This window comes from Oryctolagus cuniculus, chromosome 2, assembly GCF_051225735.1.
Source record: "Oryctolagus cuniculus isolate XC-2025 breed Fujian yellow rabbit chromosome 2, ASM5122573v1, whole genome shotgun sequence".
In the NCBI taxonomy this organism is placed as follows: Eukaryota; Metazoa; Chordata; class Mammalia; order Lagomorpha; family Leporidae; genus Oryctolagus; species Oryctolagus cuniculus.
Window position 1 is genome coordinate 122501914 of NC_142868.1, and position 12532 is coordinate 122514445.

Below are 12532 nucleotides of genomic sequence, written 5' to 3' on the forward strand. Positions count from 1 at the left end.
GCGAACAGCTGGCCTGGTATCAGCTGGCCCAAGCGCCACTGCCTGTGGGCAGGAGTGCAGGGGCCTCGGTCTGCCCTGACTTGCTGGGACTGCTGGCCCTGCTCACAGACAGCTGGAGAGCTGACACACCCATGGTCCTTGGCCTACATGGGCAGGCACTTCTTCCAGGCAGCTGTGCCCCCAGAGCGCTGGGTGTGGGCACTGAGTGGTGGTCCTGGCCATGGGGACCACTGGGACAGAGTCCTGGGCTTCCAGGCCTGCCCAATCCCGAGCTGCCTTGGCTGTCAGCGGTGACCTTGGGTCTGCTGGGCTCAGGCAGTGTCTGTGCTCACTGCCTGGCCACGATCACACCACAGACTTTGCCACACCTGACTTTGGACACCTGGTCCTTCTGAGCCGAACCCTGTGGGCTCCTCCCTCCTCCTCTCCCTTCTGGCTTGCACCTTGTCACTGCTGTATCTGGGAATCTACCTACAGCACTGCCCGCCCCTCAGGTGAGGTGAGGTTACCTGCCCTGGCCCCCACTAGGTACAGAGCCCACCTGCTGGCTTCCGACCGTGAGCTCTGGTCTTCACATATGACCCTGGCTGTTCACCTGCAGCACAGGAGACCTGGTTCCACACCACTGCCTAGGGAGTTGCCTCATTCCCAGCAGTGGCTGCACCATACCCGCCGTATGGCGGTGCCAGGATTCACTCAACAGTCCCTACTCACAGGCATGGAGCAGTTCCCTGGTCGTCGGTGCAGCGAACACACATCATTTTGCTCAGGTATGAGCACAGCTGTTGGACACATTTCCAGCTGTGAGAGGAACTGCTAGGTCAAAGGTGCATCTGCTTCGGTTTGGAGACGTATTGCTAAATGTCTCGCCGTCTACACCGCTGCCACTGCTGCCAGCAGGAGACAGCTCATTTCCCACTCCCTGGCCCGCACACAGCCATGCAACTCTTTCATCTTTGCCAACAGACAGGTGAAAAACAGTCCCTCATGGGTGTTTCAACGTGCACTTCTCCGGTTCTGAGACTGGGGCTTGACATAAGCAGAGGAGAGGAAACAGGTGTGTGTGGCAAGCAAGAGTGAAGAGGTGGGCTTCCCACCTGCTGGGGTCGGGGCTGGGGGAGAAGGAGTGTGAAGTCACCACAGGTAGCAAGCTGAGACACACTCCAGATGGAAAGGGCTGTGTGCCTCGGATGGGAGCCGAGGGCTGGGTGGTGATGGCTGTGTCCTTGCACGAACAAGGGCTGCTCCCACTTTCTCACGGCTTCCTGTCCACTGCTTGGCACCCTGCACACAGGCTAGCTTCTGGTGCAGTCCATCTGCTGTCTCGGTGGGACCACAGATGACTTCAGGGAGAAAATGTAGGTAACGGACTTTTTAATGCCACACGCTACGGGCACTTCTCAGGTCTGGGTGTACTGGCAGCTCAGGGGAAATTAGCTCTTGCCTGGAAGCCCTCTCCGCGCTTCTCTGCAGTGGTTTTGGGCTCTGTGAGTCCTCTGATTGAGGTCTTACATAGATTTCTCAAAGGACGGTCACCAAAATGTTGTCACTGGGTTTTAGCATTCCAGGTCACTGTATTAGTTTTTTCTTAGTACTTTTCTTCTGCACTTGAAATCTTTTTTTAAAGATCTATTTTACTTATTTGAAAGGCAGAGTTACAAGACAGAAAGGGAGAGATAGGGAACTTGAATCTGCTGGTTCACTCCCCACATGTCTGCAATGGCTGGAGCTGGGCCAGGCTGAAGTCAGGAGCCAGGAGCTTCAACTGGGTCTTCTAGTTGGGTACAGGGGCCCAAGAACGTGGGCCATCCTCCGCTTTTGTCTCAGGCACATTGGCAGGGAGCCGGATAGGAAGTGGAGCAGCCAGGACTGGAACATGGGATGCCAGCGTTGCAGACAGTGGCTTTACCCACTATACCACAGCACCAGCTCCTGCACTTGAAATCTTTACAGTGGCCAAGTACGATATCGTACCAATAGTAAGCAAAGTATTAAAGGCAAACCTGTACCTTTAAGTTTCCCCAACCAGAAACCTCAAGATCTGCCTACAGTTGTCTCCCCTCCTCCTGTTGCCAACCCTGTTCCGTGGTTTCTGGACAACTGCTGGGCCACTCCAGCAGTCTTTCACCTGCACCCAGTTCCCTGAAGGCTCTCCGTCCAGCAGGGAACTGGGTGTAGTAACCTGGGTTCAGGGGCTGGGGCTGGCTGCAGGTTCCTTTGCCTCAGACTGACGACACACCTGTTGTCCGCATGGAAGAATTGGGGCGGTGTACAGCAGTGACGGGCCCCAAATCCCACTCTGCACGATGTGCAGTGTCTCTTCTCACCCGCCCTTCGCTTGCCCACACTATTCACAGCTGGCAAGGACCCTGCCCACTTCCAGGAAGCTGCCTACCCGCTCGTCTAGATGCAGCGGCAGCTCTGACAGAGCGTTTCCTCCATGTTTTAATGAGCACTGCATACCGAAGTGACTGAGAGCACGATATGCCACAGGGGGGATTTTAAAAATTATTTTACCTGAGCCGGCGCCGTGGCTCACTAGGCTAATCCTCCACCTTGCGGCGCCGGCACACCGGGTTCTAGTCCCGGTCGGGGTGCCGGATTCTGTCCCGGTTGCCCCCCTTCCAGGCCAGCTCTCTGACGTGGCCAGGGAGTGCAGTGGAGGATGGCCCAGGTGCTTGGGCCCTGCACCCCATGGGAGACCAGGAAAAGCACCTGGCTCCTGGCTCCTGCCATCGGATCAGCGCGGTGCGCCGGCTGCAGCGGCGGCCATTGGAGGGTGAACCAACGGCAAAAGGAAGACCTTTCTCTCTCTGTCTGTCTCTCTCACTGTCCACTCTGCCTGTCAAAAAAAAAAAAAAAAAAAAAAAAAAAAAAAAAAATTATTTTACCTGGAAAGACAGACAAAGACGGTCAGAGATCTTCCAGCTGCTGCTTCATTCCCTAAATGCCCACAATAGCCAAGACCAGGCCAGGTCAAAGGTAGGAGCTAGGAATGCAATCTGGAACTCCTCCAGGGGAGGCAGGGATGAACTTGACTTTAGCCATCATCTGCTGCCACCCAGGGTGTGTGCAAGCAGGAAGCTGGATGGGAAGTGGAGCCAGGAATTGAAACAGGCCCTCTGATACAGGATGTGGCATCCTGAGCAGCATCTTTACTGCTGCTTAACTGACCCCCGGGAGGATTAAAAAAAAAAAGACCAGCAAATGACAGATTCCAAGAAAAGAGGGCTCATAGTGGGCAGGGATTATCATGGGAAAAACTAGAACCCTTTATGTGGGTGGATCCAAGCTGGGTCATCTAGGCAAGATATACTTCTGTGGTCATTTTACCTTTTTAAGCGTTTTATATGATCAGATTTAATCTTTTTGACCCTGGATATAGTTAAGGAAATATCAGCCTCATGTTAAAATCAGAAAACTGGGGCCAGTGTTGTGGCACTGCTTGCAATGCTGGCATCCCGTACTGGGGTGCCAGTTCGAGTTCCCACTGCTCTGCTTCTGAGCTAGCTCCCTGCTAATGTGCCTGGGAAGGCAGCAGATTATGGTCCTGCCACCCACGTGGGAGCCCTGGATGGAATTCCTGTCTACTGGTTTTGGCCTGGCCCAAATTTGGCTGTTGCAGCCATCTGGAGAGTGAACCAGCAGATGAAAGCTCTCTTTCTCTCTCTCTCTGATGCTCTTTCAAATAAATAAATCTTACAAATTGGGAAACTGAGCTTGCTAAAAACTCCTGAATTTACCCAAATCACCAAAACTGTTGATGCTGGCATCAGAATACCAGGCTCTGGACTTTTATACTTTAACCAAAGAGCACAAAAGTATGACTTTTGCCTTTTAGAAGCTTCAATTTGACCTTGGAATCTGGGGATAGCACAACTGCCGCCACACCCCTCTTTGTGTCCATGGCAGACATTGCTAATAGATCACAGCACTCTTTCGCACTAAAGCTGGATAAGACCTCAGAATCCTTAGCACAGTAGAGCAGGTAGCTATTAAAACCAGCATGTGACATGCAATCTATTATTTTCTCTGACTTGGGCCCAAAGGTAGACACAGATAACTTATCTGGTGAGAAGGACGGGCAGAACCCTGGCTGGCACCAAGAGGAATTCAGTTCCTAGACAGAGGTGCAGGCCCCACAAAGAATGTGACTGGACAGCAAAAAAGCATGATTTGCAAAAAACCCATTGACCAAAAGCAGGCCTGGGAATTCTGAGGTTTATGGATTTTCCCTTGTGGGAGGAGAAGCTGGAAGGCATCCCAGGTATTGAGGAGAAAGGAAGCAGGATCTGTGTATAATCAATGGGGAACAGGAAGTGCTTATCTGGGGTCAGTAAAATACACAACACAAAGGAAAGCCAGGCAGCCCGGAGTGGCCTCCCAGTGCATGGCACCTCCCGGGCCCTGTCAGAGCTCTTCTCCACGGCTCCTGGGGCAGGTCAGAAGCCCCTGGGCTCAGGGCCAGGGCACGGCTCCGACCCCACAGGTGAGAAAGGGCTCTGACAAGAAGGGCCTCACCAGCAGCCTCCCAACACAGGGCCCAAAGTGCAGGCTCCTGCACCATTCCGGTGTGTGTGTGCATGTGCAACTGTGTGTACGTGCACAATAAAATGATTCTGCAGGAAGGGAGGGCACAGGAAATCATGATGGACACTGGAAGGGGCTAAGGAATTAACATTTCCTATGGGCACGCGGTGTGTCGGATGCTTTATATGCATGATCACAACACTCAACACTCACCAGGCCTCTTCTCCTTGCTTCAGCAACACGCTGTTCCCAATTCTCATCTTGATTCTAAAAAATAACCTCTCCTATTTTTTAACCTAAAATATTCATTTTAGTAGTCATTAAAATACATATGTATTCTGTGTGCATATATAGTCATATACAAACATAGGAAAACTTATTTTTTGGACATAGTTGTTTACAATGATGCCCCCCCTTTAAATGATTTATTCACAAACTGGTGCCAGTATGGGATGCCAGTGTCACAGGTTGCAGCTTTACCACCAGAACACCGGCCTCTGAAGCTACATTTTTAAAAACAAGGAAGACTGAATTAATTCAAAGAGAAATATTAAGTAAACAGGACAGGTAGTATGTAAACAAACGACATTTGGGAAACATTAGTCTAGAGTCATGGATTTATGCATTCAGGGGCTATGCCAACTTTGGGGTGAGGGTGACCCTAGGAACTGCACAATGAGGCTCTGCACACAAACCCAAAGGTAACATGTCCTAGGTCACACTGCTGTTCTCCTCCCAAACCGCTGCTCACCCAGATCCACTCCTAGGTCACCACCTCGGACACGGGGTGGGCACTGGTGCAGCGGGCTAAGCAATGCCTGCATCCATATGCGAGTGCTGGGTTTGAGTCTGGGATGCTCAGTTTCTCAGTCAGTTTCCTGCTAATGCATCCCGGGAGGTAGCAGACGATGGCTCAAGTACTTCGGTCCCTGCCACCCGTGAGGGAGACCAGGACTGAGTTTCTGGCTTCTCACTTTGGCGTGGACTAGTGTGGGCATTTGGAGTGAGCCAGTGGATGTAAGATCTCTTTCAGTCTCTCTGTCACTCTGCCTTTCAAATAAATAAACCTTTAAAAAAACACCTCTTCCTCACTTTCCACCGTCTCGCCAGGCGCCCACCACGCAAGCAAGGGCTCCACGTGCTCTCCTTGTCCGCCCTCAGCCCTTCCTCCAAGTCTGTCTACGCCCTGCTGCACGCTGACGCCTGCAAACAGCCAGCGTCACCTGCCCTCCCTCTCTCCCTCTGAGCTTCTTGTGGACACAACTCCAGTGTTAGCTGTCCCGGGGCGCCAGCTCTCGGCACAGCACGTCATTTGTGAGATGCCTGATGACTCCTGCAGGGAGCTTCAGGGTTAAGTGCTCCTCCTGGAAATGCTGGTGAATGGTATCGCCACAGTCCCAATTCAGCTGACCTAGGGCGAAGCTATAAGCTCTTGGGAGGGCAATGGGTCAGCCCCCTGCCACCAGCCAGCCAAGACTACATTTACTTAATACAAGGATATTGATCAGAAAAAGGAAACATTTACTGACTTCCCATCTGCTTCTGATTCTATCTTCCCTATAGTACACGTGTGTGTGTGTGTGTGACCACCAGCTACACAAGCCTGCCCTCACAACTGCAGATTCCACCAACCACAGATGATACACGTGGTCAGGCCTGGGATGGTTGTGGCCTCACTGAATATTATTCTCAAGGCTTTTTTTTCATGGTATGATTCCCTAAACAATATAGGGTAACAACTATGTACACAGCATTCACATTATATTAGGTATTATAAGTACTCTAGAGATGATCTGAAGTCTACAGAGGGATGTGTGTAGGCTGTATGCAAATCCGCATCATTTCACTTAAGGGACGTGAGCATCATGGATTTGGATTTCTTCAGGGGCCCTAGGGCCCACCAGCTGCCGGTAACCAAGAGCTGACTGTATGTCCTAACTCTTCTAAGCTAGGGTCCTGGAGGCTGGGGCGGTGCCCGTAAGTCTTGCTGAGGAATGTAGCAATTTTGAAATTCATATTGTAACATTATTATTCCAGGTAAGCAAATAAATACGTGCAAAAGGCAAAGTCAGCAAACTGTGCACAAAATCAACAGACTTCTTCAGAGACAACATTTGCTGCTCAGTTATCCTGTGCCCACTCCACCAAGCCATGTCCATGTATTACTCAATTCTCACACTCACAGATTTATAAGTTAATGCTATCATCACCATTTAACAGACGAAGGGACTCAGGTACAGAGATGTTCAATAACTTATCGAAGTCTTCTATCATCCCAATGGCCACCTTCAACACTCCATGATACTAGTGCTGGAAGAGGAGGGGCCAAGCCCTTAGGTAAGGCTCTCGGGCCTGCAGGGGTGAGTCTGCCACCAGGGTCACACAGGCAGCCAGCAGAGCTGTGATTAGAACCACCCAGCTCCAGAACAATGATGGATCTTTCACAACCAACATGTAAACTAGAGGCAAATGTAAAAATGATTGGTAGATGAAATATTAACATAAGCAAATCACTTCTGTGAATGCCAGTCTGCACAAGTCCTAGAATATACAACAAAAGAGTAATTGTATTTTTCAAATTTCATTACAAATAAACTGGAAGGCAGAGGACGTCTGTAACTACACACTGCCCCCTGGTGGTTCCCAGGCACCTACAGGAAGCAGGCCTGGCCAGTGGGAACAAAGGCCCCAGCTAAGAATACCTGCCACACTGAGTATCCCAGCAGGCAGTGACCTGGAGGGTGCTGGGCACCAAGCCATCAGAGAAAACCTCAGCTCCACTCCCATTTGTTTGCAGAACCAGAGATAAAGAAGTTAGGAGCTCAGTAATGAGTTAGCTACTTTGAGACTGTGAAATTAGCACATCCCCCCTTTAATTACCACAGGCAGTTCTTCATACCATGTTGGTGGGTGAGTAAATTAGCAAATCCTTTCTTGAGCAATTTGGAGTTATGTATCAAGTCTTCCCAAGACACACCACCTCTAGGAATGTATCCCGGGGAATAATTAAGGAAGTGAGCAAAACGGAGCTACAGGAATGCTCACCGAGACTGCGCAGGATAGGAAACTTTGTGCTACAAGTATGATATCTAAATTTATGTAGTAAGTGGATATTTACAGACAAGAAAAGGTGCTTCCTACACAGAGTTAAGTGAAAAAACAGGATACGAAACACAGAATCTCACTTTTGCAAAACAGGTATCTTTGTTGAGGAGAGATCTGAAAGTATGTACACTAAGGAATGGGTTGAAATGATCTCTGGACGATAAGCACATGGGTGTTTTCGTTTTCTTTTGGCTAAAGGCAGGTCACCTTTTAAAATGTAAAAACAAACACAGGCAATGAGAGTCACCTTTTAATTAAAGAAATTTAAAGACATAAAACCACATAGCGGGTAAAGCTACTGCCTGCAGTGCTGGCATCCCATATGGGTGCTGGTTCGAGACCTGACTGGTCCACTTCTGATCCAGCTCTCCTCTGTGGCCTGAGAAAGCAGAAGAAGATGGCCCAAGTCCTAGAGCCCCTGCACCTGTGTGGGAGACCTGGAAAAATCTCCTGGCTCCAGATTGGCCCAGCTCTGGCCGTTGCAGCCATTTGGGGAGTGAATGAATGGAAGATTCTCTGTTTCTCTCTCTGCCTCTCCTTCTCTGTGTAACTCTGCCTTTCAAATAAATAAATCTTAAAAAAAAAAAGACATAAAACCAGTAAAAAAAAAAGAAAACAAAAAACCAGTCAAGTCTGTATTCCAATCTCCGGCCTCTCATTGCTGAACGTTTAAGCGCTGTCTTCCTTTGAATGGAGTCCTGGCAGCTCTCTCTAGACAGTCCCGTCAGAACACGAGAAGTGTGACCCACAGTCCGTGCCCTTCCTCCTGTGACTGCCCGGCAGGTGGGTACCCTGTGCAGGAAGGCTTGGGTGCCAGACGTGAAGGGCAGCAGACAGCTCAGCTGCCAGTTCTCACACCTCCCCAGGCATCAGGGCTGGCTGGAGGAGCTTTGAGAACAGACTCATGGCCCATCCCCATTTTGCCTTTAGTGCTCCAGAGTGAGGCTTACTCATCTTTTTTTTTTTTTTTTTGAGGGTTCTCCAAATGATGGTAATGTGAGGTCAGAGTTGTCCCCAAATGCTCACACACACCCCTCGGTGTCTTTCTGCACTTCCACCCGCTGCTGGCTTCTGCAAGCATGACTCCATGGATCTATGGTCCTGGCTCTTTTATGTTCTCACCTGCCAAAGCTAGCACCCACCCACCTGACCCAAGCATTTTTTTAGTGCTTCTGTATGCCAGCCACTGTGGTCTCTCCCTTGCCTAACCCACTGCCCTGGAGACTTCTCTGCATTAGAGGATCCTTGTAAGATCACACGTGGGGGCCTGCGCTGCGGCCTAGTGGGTAAAGCCGCAGCCTGCAGTGACGGCATCCCATAGGGGCACCAGTTCTAGTCCCAGCTGCTCCACTTCCGATCCAGCTCTCTGCTGTGGCCTGGGAAAGCAGTAGAGGATGGCCCCTGGCACCTGTGTGGGAGACCCAGAGGACGCTCCTGGCTTCAGATCGGCACAGCTCCAGCCATTGTGGCCAACTGGGGAGTGAACCAGAGACCTCTCTCTTTCTGCCTCTTTGTAACCCTGCCTTTCAAATAAATATATAAATACATAAATATTAAAAAAAAAAGATCCCAGGTGGAACCTTCTGGTAGATATGGAGAACCTATAACCTGAAGATAGTCCGTTGAAGGGTCTCCTAACATCGGACAAATTCACCATCACCACCAATGTTGCTTTAACAGTCTGACAGCGCTAGCACACGCCTTATTTCTGGGTTGGGAGAGGGGCTGCATTCCCCAACCTCTTCAACCAAATCCAGGGCTTGGTTTTCATGGAATTTCAGGCATCCAGGCCAGGCTGGTTGGGCTGGGGAGGAGGGCACATTTCTGAGCGCAGAAGCTTTAAAAACATTTCTCAAGTCGCAGGGACCTGGTAGCACACTCTGGGCAGAGCCCCCGTGTGAGGCTGGCTACAGGGCTCTCACAAGCAGCTTCACCGGGCAAGACTGGGAGGGGGTCAGGCCTTGCCCAGGGCCTGCCTTGGATGACCTGGAGCCCATGTCTCTGCTGCTTCCCTTCTGAGGCCCCTGTTTCCCATCCACTGACGCTAAAGGGCAGCAACTCCAGTTCCATGTCCCAGGGTCCGGAATGCACACGCAGGGCCAGACTTGGGAGGGGTGGTCCACTGGTGGCTTTGAGCAGGTTCCCTGGGAGAATTCTCCATTCCCTACACCTTGATTGCCTTTACCCATTCTTCAATGCCCCAAACTTCTCACCAATTTCTTGAGGTCAAAGGTTTCCCACTCAGGGTCACTCAAACATGTGGTGGATTAAACACAAAGTCCTGGGCTGGCACTATGGGGCATGGGGTTAAGCTGCTGACTGGGATGCCAACATCCCATTCTGGAGCACTGGTTTCAGTGCTGGCTGCCCAGCTAATGAGCCTGAGGAAGGCACGGAAGATGGCCCAAATACTCGGGCCCCTGCCACCCATGTGGGAGAACCAGATGGAGTTCCAGGCTCCTGACTTCTGCCTAGCCCCGCACCTGCTGTTGCAGCCATCTGGGGAGTGAAGTAGCAGGTGGAAGATCTCTGTCCTCTTTCTCTCTCTCTGTCTCCCCTCCCCCATAACTTTGCCTTTCAAATAAATAAAATACATCTTAAAACAAAGCAAACACATCCCCGGCTTAATGGGCCATTGACATCTTCCTCCTCAATTTCCATCCCCTCCTCTCCCACAAAACACAAAAGGGGCAGTCCGTGCAGCTGGCCGAGTCCCAGAGTCGGGCATCTCCCATGGTGTGTGTCACTCCTGGCCCTTCCACTCCTTCTGATCCCTGGGCCCACTGCAGCGTGGCATCCCTGTCCCTGCGACTGTGCTAGCTAAGGCCTCCACTGACCCCCCAGTGCCCAAATGCAGGGCCATCCTGCTTCCTCCAGCTCTCTTCCCTAGGAAGCCCTTCTAGACATGGCTTTCAGCTGCTTTTCCACTTGCCCTCCAGCCAATCGCTAGTGCCCTGGTGGCCTCCCCCGAGGGCTGGTGTTCTCAACCTTCCCTGCACAGCTCACCACCCCCCACCCAGCAGGTTGGCACCCACATGGTGGCCACTCTTGTCGTTGTGGCTGGTCCCACCTTACTCCTCGTTTCCAGCTGCCTCTTTTACACCTGGCCACATCCCAAGTACACTCTTCAAAGTCCACACGGACTCAGTTTCTCAAGATCCTATAAATGGCCTTTCTGAAAGTGGGAGGGGTCATTGTGACCGTGACACTGGGCAACCAACAGAACCCAGGACACAGGGTCACCCTGACTACTGTATCTCTGGAGTGATCTGGTTTCTTCTCTCCTTCCTGCACATCCTGCATCTGACGGGGACCAACTCCCGACATGTGAACTCTGCACCGTGTCCCAGATTGCTCTCCCTGCTCCTCGTTGCTACCCTGGCCCTCTGTGGAGCTCTGAACTGAGCTCTGGCCTGCAGCACCCTCTGGGCCCAGCCTGTCTTTCACGCTGCCGACTGTCACCAAAAGCTCTAGGGGTGGTTCCCCACCGCTCTCAGGGAAACCCCGCCTGCTCAGTGGCCATCACGGCCCAATCCTTCCTTCCCAGCTCCAGCCACCAGCCCCAGTCTCCAGCACCACTTTCTACCAGGTTCCAGCCATCAACAGCTTTGGCCTCTGAGTATGTGGCTGCTTAAGCCCCCTCACTTTCACCAGGGGTTGCACTACCAATGTGGACAACCGTGGCCAGTAAGTAAGGGCTTCTGAGGACTTTGGCTCTCCTCAGCTGCATCTGGAAGGTGAGCAGTCATCGCAGTCTAGAAGCGGATGGGAGAGAGGGAGAGAAAGGCACCCAGACCCTTCTTACACGGCAGACAGAACTCATGGTGTTCTGTCATTTATGTTTTTTTTTTTTCCCCCAGTTTCTAGCTTGGTGCGATCATGGGGTGAGAACAGGGTACCTGAAGCCACAGCAGTTCCCCACTTCAGACACAGCTGGCCCCTCAGTCCTGGGTTCCAGTAGGAATCTCTGGAGGACTTACTCTAGTTGGGCACTGGGACCTCTTGTTCTCTACTTGTGTGCTAACTGGCTGCAGGCATCACCTGTGTATATATCTTGTTCTTCTGCATGGTTCCATCTCTTCCCTCTGGGCAACATCCTGGAAAAAGTTTTCCTTAGAGATACTGAACTTGAACCTTGCAGAAGTACTTAACGAAATTCCTGTAACCATCTGCATCTTTACCCTGGACTGGAGGCAGTCTCCTCTCTCACTTGTTCCATGAGGCTTGGCAGAGGCCACAGGGACCAGGAGATGCTCAGAGAGGATGTTCGAAGCCTGCATTCTGTTCTTTTTGGCTCTGGCAACATCAACTACTACTACTTTTTGCTTAGGGTGGCTTTTATGTCAACTAAAGTGCACCTGCTTATCCCTGCAACATCTGCTGCTGGCAGAATCAGCCACTTTCCAAGTCTTCTTCCTTGGCTCCATCCTGGGAGGTGTGGACTGCAGGCCCATCCAGCACACACAAGCTTCGTAACCAAGAACCCACTGAGGATGCGCTTTCCTTGAATGCCTGCCTGGAGAGTGGCCACTGGTGCTGGGAACCCACGGGTTGGCTAATGTGATGCACCTCACAGAAACCAAAGCCCTCAGGTATGGGCCTGCAAGCCTTCTGTGATTACAGTTAACTTTAATTTGGCTTTAGGGGCTGACATAGTTCTACTAATATTATTGGAAATAAATTTTAAAGCTATGGCTTTCATATACCAAACACACACACTCACACCAGCAATGATTCCATAAGTAGCTGAAAACTATAATAATGTTCCTGAGTAAACATTCAACTACTACTCAGTAACTGCAAGCCACAAAGGTACTAATTAGAGATGATAGAAAGGTTACAGTAGGTAAGACAGCAGAAGGTGTTTGCAGGGTCTGTCATGTGCCTAAGCTCCAGG

At 51.0% G+C, this 12532-nt stretch overlaps 1 protein-coding gene and 1 long non-coding RNA gene across 3 annotated transcripts in view; one reads left to right on the forward strand and one right to left on the reverse strand.

Annotated features, from left to right (window-relative positions):
* TCF7L1 (transcription factor 7 like 1) overlaps positions 1–12532 on the reverse strand; it is a 170987-nt gene that overhangs the window by 34094 nt on the left and 124361 nt on the right. The window lies entirely within an intron of this gene.
* On the forward strand, positions 8332–12004 carry LOC149128033 (uncharacterized). Its single transcript, XR_016229255.1, has 2 exons — positions 8332–8418; positions 8611–12004. It is a non-coding gene; the product is annotated as an uncharacterized LOC149128033 (long non-coding RNA).